General features: G+C 33.6%; 1 long non-coding RNA gene across 2 annotated transcripts; it reads left to right on the top strand.

Moving 5' to 3' along the window:
* The first annotated feature begins 5800 nt into the window (after positions 1–5800).
* LOC143052080 (uncharacterized) lies at positions 5801–12225 on the top strand. Of its 2 annotated transcripts, none has more exons than XR_012970980.1 (3): positions 5801–5932; positions 9925–10032; positions 11647–12225. It is a non-coding gene; the product is annotated as an uncharacterized LOC143052080 (long non-coding RNA). The 2 variants fall into 2 exon arrangements; XR_012970981.1 differs by having other exon boundaries at positions 5801–5937.
* The last annotated feature ends 4045 nt before the right edge of the window (positions 12226–16270 follow it).

Here is a 16270-nt window from a genome sequence, read left to right as displayed (position 1 = left end):
GCACCCAAGGTCAAAGGTCACCGAGTGCAAAAAAAAATTAGGCTGCAATTTCAAGCTTTCATATTAAGAAAACGATAAGAGTTTGCTGCATACTTACAGCGTATAAAATGTTCCTCTCGACGAGCTCTACATTTTATACACTGAGCTCAAAAGTGTCCGACTGTCTGTTCAAAAGTTACGACGGGATGATTCTTAAAAGTATAGTATTGTGTGTATATCTTTTTAAAGGTAACAGATATCAACCTACTATAAACTGCAAAGATGATCAGTAGTTCAAGACCTTCAATTTGAGGTCAATGTCAGGTCATGATGAAATTTCACCTTGACCTTCACATTATACTATGACCTTGACCTTGTGATATTTGAAAGCTCAAGTGGTCCTGAGTTGAATGGTGATAGTCCCATGTCTCTACGACTTCCGGTTCTCAAGTTTGGTATTGCATCATATATTTGATGATTAATTGTGACCTTGGTGAACTTTGAAATTGTCCAAATTCTTTTTCTATAATGTTGTCCTTTAACTGTAGATCATTTATCATTTAACAGATTTGAGATATCTATTGTCGTTTAAGAGATAATGCAGTTTGAAGTTTTGCGAGCGGAGGCATGTATTTCTGAATCATCAAGAGCTTACCTCTTAAAATGTTTTAGAAATTGAAGAGGTTAACATAGTTATATGTTTGACCAAATACCAAAAACATTCCATGGAAAAAAACACCAAAAAATTAATTTGAAATTTTCAAGTTTTGCATTGACTTTGTAAGTTTCATAACTTCTATTTATATAGTTGATATTGCATCATTTTTCGCACTTTGTCAAATGGGGTCATCTGATATATCAAATTGAAGGTCTAAATGTACTCTACTTAAAAATGAAAATTTTAAACCCCCTTTTCATCCCAGGGGGACGGGTGGGGTCATTTAGTGCAAACATTCAAATTTCTCAGATGGTAAGGTTGTCGCATATCAAATGAAAGAACATAAAGCGTACATTTCAAATTTCAAATTGACGTCTCCCAAAAATGGGTTGGATGGGGTCATTGAGTGCAAAAAATAAATGTTCTTTTAAGGTAGGGTTGTTGTATATCAAATGAAAGGTCATGATGTGTACATTTGAAATATCAAATTCCCGACCTCCAAAAATTGGTTGGATGGGGTTATTAAGTGCAAAAATCAAACTTTCTATAACATGGCGTTGTCGCATATCAAATGAAAGCTCATCTACCCTGTGTTACATATATCATACTTCCGATCTCAAAAATGTAGGCGGATGAGGTCATTAAGTGTTAAAAGCGAAAAGTTTGAGAAGGTATGCTTGTCGCATATCAAACGAAAGGTCGTAACAAGTACGTTACGAACACATCACTTTTATAGGAAAGACCTTTCAATTGTTTTACAAACAATTGAGATACTATTAAGGTCTTTCCCCTACATGGGAAAGACCTTATTGTTTTTCTAATGTTTTTAAGGTCTTCCCCTACGTGGGGAAAGACCTTACTGTTTTTCTAATGTTTTTTTTTCCAACATTTTTTCTGAATGCCCTCCCACCGTTTCTATTGATGTTTTCAAGACCAAATATGGACCATCGATACCCCTGATCATGAAGTATAACCAGATGAGGCTGTGTAGGATTTCATCATCCGTTTTAGCAGTTATCTCCCTTTTATTGTTTTTTTTCGACATGGCCACCCCTCGTTGTTTTTGAAGATATCATGACCTTATTTGGACAATAGTTAGATCTCATCATGATGTGTTACCTTATGAGGCTGCTAAGGATTTCATCATTCCCTATGACAGTTATGTCCCCTTGAAGCAATTTCTTTCTTTTGCATTTTTCTCAAAAAGTATTCAAGATAGAATCGATTTGAAAACGGCAACATGTACAAGACCAGATGGCAATGTTAATAAACATATACAATCATTTTGTTGTTAACCCTTATAAGGAGTTATTTCCCTTGAAAAAATATACACAACTTTTGAAAAATGGTATCTCGAGAACCGGAAATCGAAAAGACTTGGGACCTACACCAATAATCCTAAGTTCATGTGACCTTCAATTTGCACCCAAGGTCAAAGGTCACCGAGTGCAAAAAAAAATTACGCTGCAATTTCAAGCTTGCATATTAAGAAAACGATAAGAGTTTGCTGCATACTTACAGCGTATAAAATGTTCCTCTCGACGAGCTCTACATTTTATACACTGAGCTAAAAAGTGTCCGACTGTCTGTTCAAAAGTTACGTCAGGATTATTTTTAAAAGTATACAATTGTGTGTATATCTTTTTAATGGTAACAGATATCAACCTACTATAAACTGCAAAAATGATCAGTAATTCAAGACCTTCAATTTGAGGTCAATGTCAGGTCATGATGAAATTTCACCTTGACCTTCACAGTATACAATGACCTTGACCTTGTGATAGTTGAAAGGTTAAGTGGTCCTGAGTTGAATGGTGCTAGTCCCATGTCTCTACGACATCCGGTTCTTAAGTTTGGTATTGCATCATATATTTGATGAATAATTGTGACCTTGGTGAACTTTGAAATTGTCCAAATTCTTTTTCTATAATGTTGTCCTTCAACTGTAGATCATTTATCATTTAACAGATTTGAGATATCTATTGTCGTTTTAGAGATAATGCAGTTTGAAGTTTTGCGAGCGGAGGCATGTATTTCTGAATCAACAAGAGCTTACCACTTAAAATGTTTTAGAAATTGTAGAGGTTAACATAGTTATATGTTTGACCAAATACCAAAAACATTCCATGGAAAAAAACACCAAAAATTCAATTTGAAATTTTCAAGTTTTGCATTGATTTTGTAAGTTTCATAACTTCTATTTATATAGTTGATATTGCATCATTATTTGCACTTTGTCAAATGGGGTCATCTGATATATCAAATTGAAGGTCTTAATAAACTCTACTTAAAAATGAAAATTTTAAACCCCCTTTTCATCCCAGGGGGACGGGTGGGGTCATTTAGTGCAAACATTCAAATTTCTCAGATGGTAAGGTTGTCGCATATCAAATGAAAGAACATAAAGCGTACATTTCAAATTTCAAATTGACGTCTCCCAAAAATGGGTTGGATGGGGTCATTGAGTGCAAAAAATAAATGTTCTTTTAAGGTAGGGTTGTTGTATATCAAATGAAAGGTCATGATGTGTACATTTGAAATATCAAATTCCCGACCTCCAAAAATTGGTTGGATGGGGTTATTAAGTGCAAAAATCAAACTTTCTATAACATGGCGTTGTCGCATATCAAATGAAAGCTCATCTACCCTGTGTTACATATATCATACTTCCGATCTCAAAAATGTAGGCGGATGAGGTCATTAAGTGTTAAAAGCGAAAAGTTTGAGAAGGTATGCTTGTCGCATATCAAACGAAAGGTCGTAACAAGTACGTTACGAACACATCACTTTTATAGGAAAGACCTTTCAATTGTTTTACAAACAATTGAGATACTATTAAGGTCTTTCCCCTACATGGGAAAGACCTTATTGTTTTTCTAATGTTTTTAAGGTCTTCCCCTACGTGGGGAAAGACCTTACTGTTTTTCTAATGTTTTTTTTTCCAACATTTTTTCTGAATGCCCTCCCACCGTTTCTATTGATGTTTTCAAGACCAAATATGGACCATCGATACCCCTGATCATGAAGTATAACCAGATGAGGCTGTGTAGGATTTCATCATCCGTTTTAGCAGTTATCTCCCTTTTATTGTTTTTTTTCGACATGGCCACCCCTCGTTGTTTTTGAAGATATCATGACCTTATTTGGACAATAGTTAGATCTCATCATGATGTGTTACCTTATGAGGCTGCTAAGGATTTCATCATTCCCTATGACAGTTATGTCCCCTTGAAGCAATTTCTTTCTTTTGCATTTTTCTCAAAAAGTATTCAAGATAGAATCGATTTGAAAACGGCAACATGTACAAGACCAGATGGCAATGTTAATAAACATATACAATCATTTTGTTGTTAACCCTTATAAGGAGTTATTTCCCTTGAAAAAATATACACAACTTTTGAAAAATGGTATCTCGAGAACCGGAAATCGAAAAGACTTGGGACCTACACCAATAATCCTAAGTTCATGTGACCTTCAATTTGCACCCAAGGTCAAAGGTCACCGAGTGCAAAAAAAAATTACGCTGCAATTTCAAGCTTGCATATTAAGAAAACGATAAGAGTTTGCTGCATACTTACAGCGTATAAAATGTTCCTCTCGACGAGCTCTACATTTTATACACTGAGCTAAAAAGTGTCCGACTGTCTGTTCAAAAGTTACGTCAGGATTATTTTTAAAAGTATACAATTGTGTGTATATCTTTTTAATGGTAACAGATATCAACCTACTATAAACTGCAAAAATGATCAGTAATTCAAGACCTTCAATTTGAGGTCAATGTCAGGTCATGATGAAATTTCACCTTGACCTTCACAGTATACAATGACCTTGACCTTGTGATAGTTGAAAGGTTAAGTGGTCCTGAGTTGAATGGTGCTAGTCCCATGTCTCTACGACATCCGGTTCTTAAGTTTGGTATTGCATCATATATTTGATGAATAATTGTGACCTTGGTGAACTTTGAAATTGTCCAAATTCTTTTTCTATAATGTTGTCCTTCAACTGTAGATCATTTATCATTTAACAGATTTGAGATATCTATTGTCGTTTTAGAGATAATGCAGTTTGAAGTTTTGCGAGCGGAGGCATGTATTTCTGAATCAACAAGAGCTTACCACTTAAAATGTTTTAGAAATTGTAGAGGTTAACATAGTTATATGTTTGACCAAATACCAAAAACATTCCATGGAAAAAAACACCAAAAATTCAATTTGAAATTTTCAAGTTTTGCATTGATTTTGTAAGTTTCATAACTTCTATTTATATAGTTGATATTGCATCATTATTTGCACTTTGTCAAATGGGGTCATCTGATATATCAAATTGAAGGTCTTAATAAACTCTACTTAAAAATGAAAATTTTAAACCCCCTTTTTATCCCAGGGGGACGGGTGGGGTCATTTAGTGAAAACATTCAAATTTCTCAGATGGTAAGGTTGTCGCATATCAAATGAAAGAACATAAAGCGTACATTTCAAATTGACGTCTCCCAAAAATGGGTTGGATGGGGTTATTGAGTGCAAAAAATCAATTTTCTTTTAAGATAGGGTTGTTGTATATCAAATGATGTGTACATTTGAAATATCAAATTCCCGACCTCAAAAAATTAGTTGGATAGGGTTATTAAGTGCAAAAATCAAACTTTCTAGAACATAGAGTTGTTGCATATCAAATGAAAGTTCATCTACTCTATATTATTTATATCATAATTCCGATCTCAAAAATGTAGGCGGATGAGGTCATTAAGTGTTAAAAGTGGAAAGTTTCAGAAGGTATGCTTGTCGTATATCAAACGAAAGGTCGTACAAGGCACATTACGAAAACATCACTTTTACAGGAAAGACCTTTCAATTGTTTTACAAACAATTGAGATACTAGTTTTTCTCCTGTTTTTTTTTTTTTTTTTTTTTTTTTTCATCCAGCATTTGTTTGACATGGCCTCCCCTCGTTTCTATTGGAGTTATCAAGACCAAATATGGACCATCGGTAGACCTCATCATGAAGTATTACCAGATGAGGCTGTGTAGGATTTCATCATCCCCTTTAGAAGTTATCTCCCTTTTATTGTTTTTTTTCGACATGGCCCCCCCTCGTTGTTTTTGAAGATATTATGACCTTATTTGGACAATAGTTAGATCTCATCATGATGTGTTACCATACGCAGCGACATTAAGGTGGTTTTCCCGCAAAACCGAATAAAAAAACAGTGCAGGAGTTATTTCCCCTATCTAGATCAGAATGTGTAATGGCGGGCGACTTTTGACGTTGCAGACACAGTAACAAATGTAGCAATAGGTAAGGTACGCGTATCGCATGAATAATGAAATATATGGCATATGGTGTCTTTTTTAATATTATAATGTATTTTCACATCAAGAAATGGAAATAATTTGAGTGAAAGCTGTATTTATCAAAAGAAAAATAGCAAGCGGAGTTTAAGCTCCGCCCACCTGTTTACCTTATTTGGAAATTCAATGTAGTTGCGAAGCTTGCAGTTTGCAAGTTGGTTAATTGAAAATAACTAAAGTAGCCGTGCACTTGTCAGTTGAGATTATAACGACCTGGTTGAAGAAGCTGATGAGAACAAATGGAAAATTTATTCAATATGATCCAATGTCAGGACAAAACACGACTTAGGTGTAATTTATCGCTTTCAGGTATAACAATCTAGAGATATATACTAAAATGCAGAGGGAATGGCTTGTGCACTAAGAGATCAGATAATAAGGTTCCACTAAAGTCAAAATATAGGACACTTCATAAACTTCTAAACTTTGCCTGTATCAGAGGTGGATTAAGGGGGGCAGGGGGCCCGGGCCCCCCCTTTTTGAGAAAAAATGTGGTTGCTTATATAACACCGTGTATCATCGTACAGCGGATATAGGTACTAACCAAGCGGGCGTGAGCGATTTTGATCTTACACGGTAACGAAAATCTTTGTTTTGTTCACATAATATCAATGTGTACTTCAATCTAAACATAATTGCTATTTTAAGAAATGATTTGGCCGTAGGTTGATGGTTAGAGATGTCTCATTATTTTCCCAAAACAAGAGGGATTACTAAAACATTGTAAAAGCATGTGCAAATACTTGTCAAAGAAGTTGGCCCTTGTCTCATCCGATATAATTCTATATTCATTGCAACTCTTTTTCTGATAGAAGGTCAATGTGTGAGTGTAATAAGTATAGCTGTTTCAATAATTGGCATTGAAATCTTTCATACGTATGTTATTTTTCGATATTTTGTCCCTAAAAAAGTGTTGTGTACGGTGTTTAGCTGACCACATAAATCCTTATGTACGGTGCATAGTTATGTTGTTGTACACCGTACACAAAAACATTTTTTTATACTCGTTTATTACCCAAAATGATTCAAGGAATGAGTAATCACATGTAGGTTTATGATTGGTGACTATTACTTTTGCCCTGTATTAGGTTTCTTTCAGATAAAACATGTAAATGTCTCAACAACTGTATCGAAATTGAAAGTTGGTGTTGACATTCACAACTATTTGCGCTTGTACAAGTTAATTGTTCTTATTAGAATATCAAATTTGTTTTATGAATAGGAAAAAATCGATGCAAAAATTATTTGAGAGCAGGAATTTCAAATGTTGAGAAATGTACATTGAATATTGATCAAACAAAACAAAGATTTTCGTTACCGTGTAAGGTCAAAATCGATCATGCCCGCTTGCTTAGTACCTATATCCGGTGTACTGATGATACACGGTGTATAAGGAATCATTGAAGCGGGCCCCCTCTTAGGTCAGTCAGTGGGCCCCCACTTATGAAAATTCCTGGATCCGCCACTGTGTATTTTTCAACCTATAATGAATAAAGTCATAAACTATGAGAACATATGTTCTGTGTCTTTCGTATTAAAATGTGTCAAAGAGACAGCAACCCAACCATAGAACAGACAATAGCAGAAGGTCACCAACTTGTTTTCGTGTTCAGACGTTTTATCTTCTATGTTTCGTGTTTAGTAGGATCACTTGATGTGTGCTTCATGTTTCCCCTTATTTATTTTCCATGTTTCCTGTCATACTCTTTAACTTCTCGTGCTTTTGACATACATCATGTACATGACATATTATTTTTATACAGTATATATAATAATTATAATCAGTATTAAAATTGAATAGTCACTGCATCCACTTTCCCTCTAAAATTAGAGTACATGGATGATATCAAATATCTGAACTGTGTCCCTGTTCAGTGTTCAGCTATATACATGTATATCCCCAGTAAACAGAATCGAGCCATAATGGTATTTTTAAAATTTTCATTGCGAGACCTCATGTCCAAGAGGCAGGAAAAAAAACCACTTGTAATAAAGCTGTGTATTCTGTTATAACAGACAATTGTGTACAAGCATGAACGGATGCAAATCATATCATTAATTAAATGGAAAAGGTCACAGCCTGTTTAGAAACGGTCAATTTTGACGGTATATTAAAGTCAGTCTGTCTGTCTGTTCCAGAATTGAATATTTTTCGTTGCATCTTTCTCAGGAAAATAACATGGACTTCTTAAATTTGGTTTGAGGGTTTATATGAGTCAGCAATACCGTGTGATGCTTTTTCATATTCATCACTCAACAAATTCCTGTGTACCTTAAAATTCTTAAAGTGTATGGGGGTATCAAAAGTGATCAGTAGCTCACAGATTCACTTGTTTGTTTTATAGTATTTTATATTTTTTGTGGGGGAGGGGGCTGGCTATTGTGAGCAGTGTTCTCATCACTTCTAGTTAATCATAAAAATTACATTAAGACGAGCAACATGCATATCCTGGGTTCATTTAATTTGCATTAATATAAACATTGTCATTAAAACATTTAATCCCGCTGCAAATGTTTGCACCTGTTCTAAGTCAGGAATCTGATGTACAGTAGTTGTCGTTTGTTTATGTAATTTATAAGTGTCTCTCGTTTCTTGTTTTTTATATAGATTAGACCGTTTGTTTTCCTGTTTGAATGGTTTTACACTTGTAATTTTGGGGCCCTATATAGCTTGTTTATTGATGTGAGCCAAGGCTCCGTGTTGAAGGCCATACATTGACCTACATGTATAATGGTTTACTTTTATAAATTGTTATTTGGATGGACATGATAGAGAGTTGTCTCATTGGCACTCACACCACATCTTCCTACATTGTATTTCTATTGTATGGCAAAAGTGATTTCTTTATTTTAAAAAATATATGATTCATTATCATGATTATACATGTTACGATGTATACACAGGTTCATACTATTCTTGACATACATGACATATAGCTCTGTAATTTTATTCACTACTTGTACATCTTTGGATTTTAAATGTTTGGCTTTGAGCGTTCCTGATGAAGGTAAATCCAGACTCAGCCAGAAAAGTGCTATGGACGCATGAAATTCTTGAACCTGCTGTTTTCAATTTTTCATGCTCCTTTATTTAAAAAAAAAAGTATATAGTTATACCCCCGCTTTAAAAAAGGGGGGGTATACTGTTTTACCTCTGTCTGTCAGTCCGTCCATCAGTCCGTCAGTCAGTCCGTCCCATGAAACTTTCGTCACATTTTTCTCAGGAACTACACATCCACCCTTTCTTTAATTTGGTATCAACATTTATATATGTTAGCCATACCGTGTGATGCGTTTTCAGACTCATCACTTGACAACTTCCTGTTTACCGAACACTTGTATGATTTTACACATGATAGCCAAGTTGAAAATTTTCGTCACATTTTTCTCAGGAACTACACATCCACCCTTTCTGTAATTTGGTATCAACATTTATATATGTTAGCCATACCGTGTGATGCGTTTTCAGATTCATCACTTGACAACTTCCTGTTTACCGAACACTTGTATGATTTTACACATGATAGCCAAGTTGAAAATTTTCGTCACATTTTTCTCAGCAACTACAATACAAGGATTTCTGAAATTTGGTTTCAGGATTTATATAAGTCAGCTATACCGTGTGATGCATTTTCAGATTCATCACTCGACAACTTCCTGTTTACCGAACACTTGTATGATTTTACACTGATAGCCAAGTTGAAAATTTTCGTCACATTTTTCTCAGGAACTACAATAGAAGGATTTCTGAAATTTGGTTTCAGGATTTATATAAGTCAGCTATACCGTGTGATGCGTTTTCAGATTCATCACTTGACAACTTCCTGTTTACCGAACACTTGCATATTTTTACACTATTAATATTATCCACTTGCGGCGGGGGTATCATCAGTGAGCAGTAGCTCGCAGTTTCACTTGTTACATTCTCTTTTTTTTTAGGTCACCTGACAATAACAGGATTGAGGTTACAGTATGCCATTCAAGCTGTGATGAAATATAAAGTAATGGTTTGAATTTGGAGAGCTTCATTACATGTATTATAGACAGGTAAATTGTTTTATCCTGCAATTATCTACATGATCTAACTATTGTACATGTACAATGCGACGACTCACCTGAAGGGTCCCAAGTTAAACAGAAATTAAAAACTATATATATGTCATCATTTAGGCCTTATGGCCTTCAACAATGAGAAAAACACATTCTGCCACAATGTCTTCTCTAAAAGGCGCCAAATCATAATATTAATAAACCTGTTGAAGTAGAAAACTAATGGCCTTATTTATGTGAGAAAAAAGTGAATAAACAAACAAACAAACAAACAGCAACAAACAAGTGCTCAATTAAATATTACAGACACATACATAGTCAGGGGTACTACATGTATTTGTACAAGTTTATTTTATTTACTTGAAGAAGTAAAAAAAATACACATAACACGTATAAGTAAATAGATAATGTTTGAATAATCTAGCCTTAATTTTCTCAAAAATTTACTTGTACAAATAAACCATGTAAACATTTCTTTCAATCCTAAAAAAAATCCTCAAGTTTTGAGATGTGAATCATGCCTTTAATGATCATGGTGATTTTTCCCAGTTTAGCTCAATTTTTTTTTTATTTTAAGTTCAATGTTTCATCTCATTATATGAATCCATCAAAGAAATTGATTGAGCAAAGATCTTGTATATTTGTGCAAGGCCTTCAAAAATTGCTCCTTTGAGGCTTGTAAATGAGCAGTGTTGTGAAGATAACAGACAAATGGGATTTTCATTGTCTATGAAATTACACTTAAATGGTTGGTAAAGACATCTGCAGAGAGTACACAATTTAAAATTCGATTAGTGCAAAGAAATCTCAAGAATACAAGAAAGAAAAAAGGATGTAAAACAAGTACAATGTAAAACATTCTGAATGTGTAAGGGACATAACTATGCCATTTTTTGGTTTACCCATACAACATGTACAAGTAAATAAGATTCACTTGTACAGGTATCCTACAAATTCACTTTTTTTCCCATTCTTCAAGAATTGCAATACAATAATTAATGTACTTAATATAAATCATGATAATTTCTGAATTCAAAATGAAGTAAAATTGAGAATGGAAATGGGGAATGTGTCAAAGAGACAACAACCCGACCAAATAAAAAAAAATAACAGCAGAAGGTCACCAACATGTAATTCCCGCACCCAGAGGCGTCCTTCAGTGTCTGTATATATATGTACGAGCAGTAATATTTATTTACACAGACATGACAGATATGCCTATAACCATGATAATAATAATATACTGAACTTGCTAGCTAAAATTTCTTGTGGATTCTTGATATTGATCATGTTGATATTGAAGTATTCCTGTCACTGTTCACATTTGGAAAAGGAGATACAAAATAATGAAGTTCAACATAATATTTAAATATTTATTACATTTTACATAGTGCGCCTTATTAAAATGTGTTTGGAAAATTTATTTTTTGTTCAAATGTTGAATGAAGACATTATTACTGGTAAAAAAGGACGAGAATTATTTTGTTAGCATTTTAACAGTACTTTTTGAAGAAGTATGTTTGCACTAACTTTTGATTACTTTTCTCATATTGAAAATTTCATTTGATATATACATTGTACTTGTATTATATTTGCATTTTCATATTTCAGGGATGAAGACCTGCAGTCAGACACCAGTTAAAAGTTACTTATAACTCATCATGGCCATTATGGAAGATCTGATTAAAATTTGTCTAGAAAGCCACCACATATGTCCATGAAAAATAGAAAAATGACAGCAATTCTACATAATGCACCGTACTAAGTAGAAGCATTGACTGTTTCAAAACCAAATGAATTGGAATTTAGTGTATTGATGCTGAAATAGAGAGGAATATTATTAATTGGACAATTTAACTTCTTTTTCATCATTATTGAAGTTGATGTATACCATCTTAAAGAGTTTTTACTTGACACATGTGACAGTTAAAAGGAATACCAAATATACATAATAAAGGCCGTTTGGAGATTTGTGAATAGTCTTAAAATAGGAGTTTCAAAAAGGATTTCAGTTAAAATATTGTTTTTCACGGATGTCAGAAATGTAATTTTATGTCTCTTTCATGAAATGTTTTAAAAAATCTGCAATATCTAACCAAGACGAGTGAGAGACCTACAGATAGACATGATATTCAGTTGAACTGTAAACATGGTAAAGGGGAATTTTGAAATATTCATTTATAAGACTTCTATGAGTGTTTTGTTATTTTTATGGCAATTACAGGAAAGCGATGTAAAAAGTAATTCAATATAGATATTAATCCTACCAGAAAACTTACAGATATCATATGTACATTTCAGACATATACAAATTACATCATGTACATTGTACATGTACAAATGTAAGCATGCAATTCACTGATGCACCACCTATGTAGTTACATGTACATGTAATTATAAAAGTAAGAATATGACATACATGACATATGATTGCCAATGAAACAACTCTCAATCAGAGAACAACTAGTCATATACATGTATTAGCCACCAGAAAACAAGAAAATCATAGTTTGTCATGGTTTATATTTCAATCTCATTTCATAACACAGACTATACAGGTTTACAAAATGTTCAAAAGCATTATAAAGTGTTTTGATTTCAGTTGTTGGTCATATTGATGTTGGCCTTCAATACTGAGCAAGACCTCTGTACAAATGTAACATCCACAGAATGTTTGAACCAAAAAATGTTGGATATTTTTCTTTGCTTGCATTTATCATGTAGCTGCTCTTTTGTACATATGTACATTAACATGTTCATATGCATTTAATTTTCTACTGGTATACATGGTATACTTGGAAACTTGTGATGGAATATTTCCACAGTATAAAAAATTCTTATATCTAGCAAGATTAGCAACTGATGTTAGATATACATGTACAGCATTATATTACCATATGCATCATGTGCATACATAATACATTTTACATGTACATTTGTATGGCAATGAGACAGCATTTCCAACACACAGACAGAAATTACTTTCTATATATTTTAAATTTGAATGCATCATACATGTAATTACATGTATGTATATGTAGTACAGCTAGAATTTCATTAAAAAAAAGATGATGTGGTATAATTGCCAATGAAGTTTTGATTAACAATTACGTTGTGTTATTTTTTGTGATTGGGTCAGGTAAAGATTAACCCATGATTTTTGGTAGGCAGTACATTGTAGTTCTATAACCGTTACCATGGTTAACACGTACATACAAAAATGTACATTGTATCATTTTATGAGTTTCCGTCTGACTAATTGTCCTTTCCACTATATCATGGAAATCGATTCATTCTGATTGATCTGACACTTCGGGATTGTGGTTATGTATAAATTATATTAAGTTAGTTAATTCTGTATTTAGATGTATATTCTGGTACATAAAATTTATTCTATTAGGACAGAAAAGAAATACCATTTCAGTTGACTCCAATCTCAGCAGTTGATAAGAAATAAGTTTTCTGATTTTAACATCTTTGAGATGAACATGATGAACCTGAATTAAAATATTATGGCACTTAATAATGAAAACACAATTGATTGATTGTGCTGAATGTCACATAAGCACATATGACTATTTCTTTGCTGTCCATTTGTATTGGTGAACACTTTGCACAGAAGGCAGGAATTTAATATGAAATGAGCGGCAGTAAAAAATAGGTCCCTATTTCCAACTTCATGATAGAATTGTATTCTTTGATGTCTTTTGAGGTTGAGAAATTAAGATGATATATTTACAAGGCTGCAGATTGAATCATAGGTACAATGTACACTGTACATATATACATAAATCTGAAACAAATCAGATGAGATAAAAATAAGTCGTATACAATGTATGCATCTGAAATAATTTTTGAAACTGGTATATACATGTAGTGGAAGCATAAATTAGAGAGCACAAAGTTTTTTTTTTTTTAAATTTGGGGTACTCAATGTCTTATCTTTTAATCTTTACTCCAAAAGGTAGTTTGTGCAAATATTGAAACTCACACATTCTATGAAAAAAGGAATTATATCCCCAATGTTAATGCTGGTGTACAAATTTTAAAATGTATGCCTTTGAATTACAAACATAATAAAATCAGTAAAAGTAGGGCAGAATAATTTTACCAAGTAACTGTAAGGATATTAGAATAAGTCAAATACTGCTCCAGATTGGTTGAAAGGGAATATTCTGTGTAATGAGACGCAGGAAATAACTATGGAGTCCGACATAATAAAAAAAAAGCAAGCCATACAAAAAAACTGGCATAGCAGCTGGTGAAAATAGATGCAAAAGAATCACCAGAATGAATCTAAAAGTGACAAATCATGATTTACAATTGATACCAGTCACACTTGATAAGCAGGAGATATTCAACAAATAAAATCTCCATCTATTGATGTGATGCAGGTAGGAGTTAAGTATATTTATAATTTAAACATTACCAATGACACACCCAATTTCTTTATTAATGCAGCTTTTTTCATTAAAATGTTAATGATTCACAATACACAAACACTAGAAGAGACCTAGTAGGCTAATCTATTAAAATTTATATAATGAACTTTTACTTGCAGAACGAGAACTATACAAGCACACGAGATGCGATTCCGGATTTGAACCAAAAAAAGGGGGGAAGGCTGCATGCCCCAACACTACATGCATGTAACCCACGTATGGGGTGTATAATAATGACCTTGTAGGCTTATCTATTAAATTAATTTATATATTGAACTTTGATTTGTAGAACAAGAACTATACAAGCACCCGAGATGCGATTCCGGATTTGAACAAAAAAGGGTGAGGGCTGCATGCCCCAACACTACATGCATGTAACCCACGTTTGGGGTGTATAATAATGACCTGAATAATTATGTTTTTTGCCTTCAAAAATTTAAATAGCAATAAGACAGTAGTTGTTTCAAACTTCGCACAAACATATTACCAAATGAAACGCCGGTGAAAACAAAATATACCGTAGTTTTCCCGTCAGCCGATCCGACTACTAGAGGGTCTTTCAAACGCTTTTTTCGTGCATTTTAGGGCGATTATGCTACAACATGTTAGAATAATTGAAAAGTGCAGGTGCAAGAGCTATACCAACCCACTGCATGCTGGTATTGGTAGAAAGGCCACATTTCAAACTTTTCGAAAAGTGCTGCTACTAGTTATATAGCGTTCGTGTAAAAGAAATTTCACAACCCGAAGTGCCAAAAAATCAATAAATCGATTAAATTCTCCATGTTTTATTGTTTTTTAATTACAAAACCTCTAATGAAAATTAAGTGGCAGCACTTTTCCAGTAAAACAAGTTATCCTGATCACAACGAGCCCAAAATCAGGGCGATCCGATTTCATCTTGCACCTGCACTTTTGACTTTTTTGGGAAATGTCTTTACTTTCAGTTTAAAGTCACGTGACACTAGTGTATTTATATTTTTCTAAAAATAAAAGTTTGTAATATAAATAAGAATAGACCCTTTCCCCCCCCCCCCCCCCCCCCCCCCCCCCCGATTACTCATATGACGTGTATTTTGGCTTTTAGGCAGAGAAAACTCACTTTGAGTACAATATGATTTTTTTTTGTGTATAAAAATGGAAATTTTCTTGAAACGACCTTAACACCCCTGCGTATGAGGCTGCTAAGGATTTCATCATTCCCTATGAGAGTTATGTCCCCTTGAAGCAATTTCTTTTTTTTACATTTTTCTCAAAAAGTATTCAAGATAGAATCGATTTGAAAACGGCAACATGTACAAGACCAGATGGCAATGCTAATTAACATATACAATCATTTTGTTGTTAACCCTTATAAGGAGTTATTTCCCTTGAAAAAATATAAACAATTTTTGAAAAATTGTATCTCGAGAACCGGAAGTCGTAAAGATTTGGGACCTACACCAATAATCTTAAGTTCATGTGACCTTTAATTTGCACCCAATGTCAAAGGTCACCGAGTGCAAAAAAAAATAAGCTGCAATTTCAAGCTTTTACATTAAGAAAACGATAAGAGTTTGCTGCATACTTACGGCGTATAAAATGTTCCTCTCGACGAGCTCTACATTTTATACACTGACCTCAAAAGAGTCCGACTGTCTGTTCAAAAGTTACGACGGGATGATTCTTAAAAGTTTAGTATTGTGTGTATATCTTTTTAAAGGTAACAGATATCAACCTACTATAAACTGCAAAGATGATCAGTAGTTCAAGACCTTCAATTTGAGGTCAATATCAGGTCATGATGAAATTTC

The sequence above is a fragment of the Mytilus galloprovincialis genome, chromosome 11 (assembly GCF_965363235.1).
Source record: "Mytilus galloprovincialis chromosome 11, xbMytGall1.hap1.1, whole genome shotgun sequence".
Lineage (NCBI taxonomy): Eukaryota > Metazoa > Mollusca > Bivalvia > Mytilida > Mytilidae > Mytilus > Mytilus galloprovincialis.
Note: the sequence above shows the minus strand (reverse complement) of the source record. Positions and strands in the feature narration are given on the sequence as shown.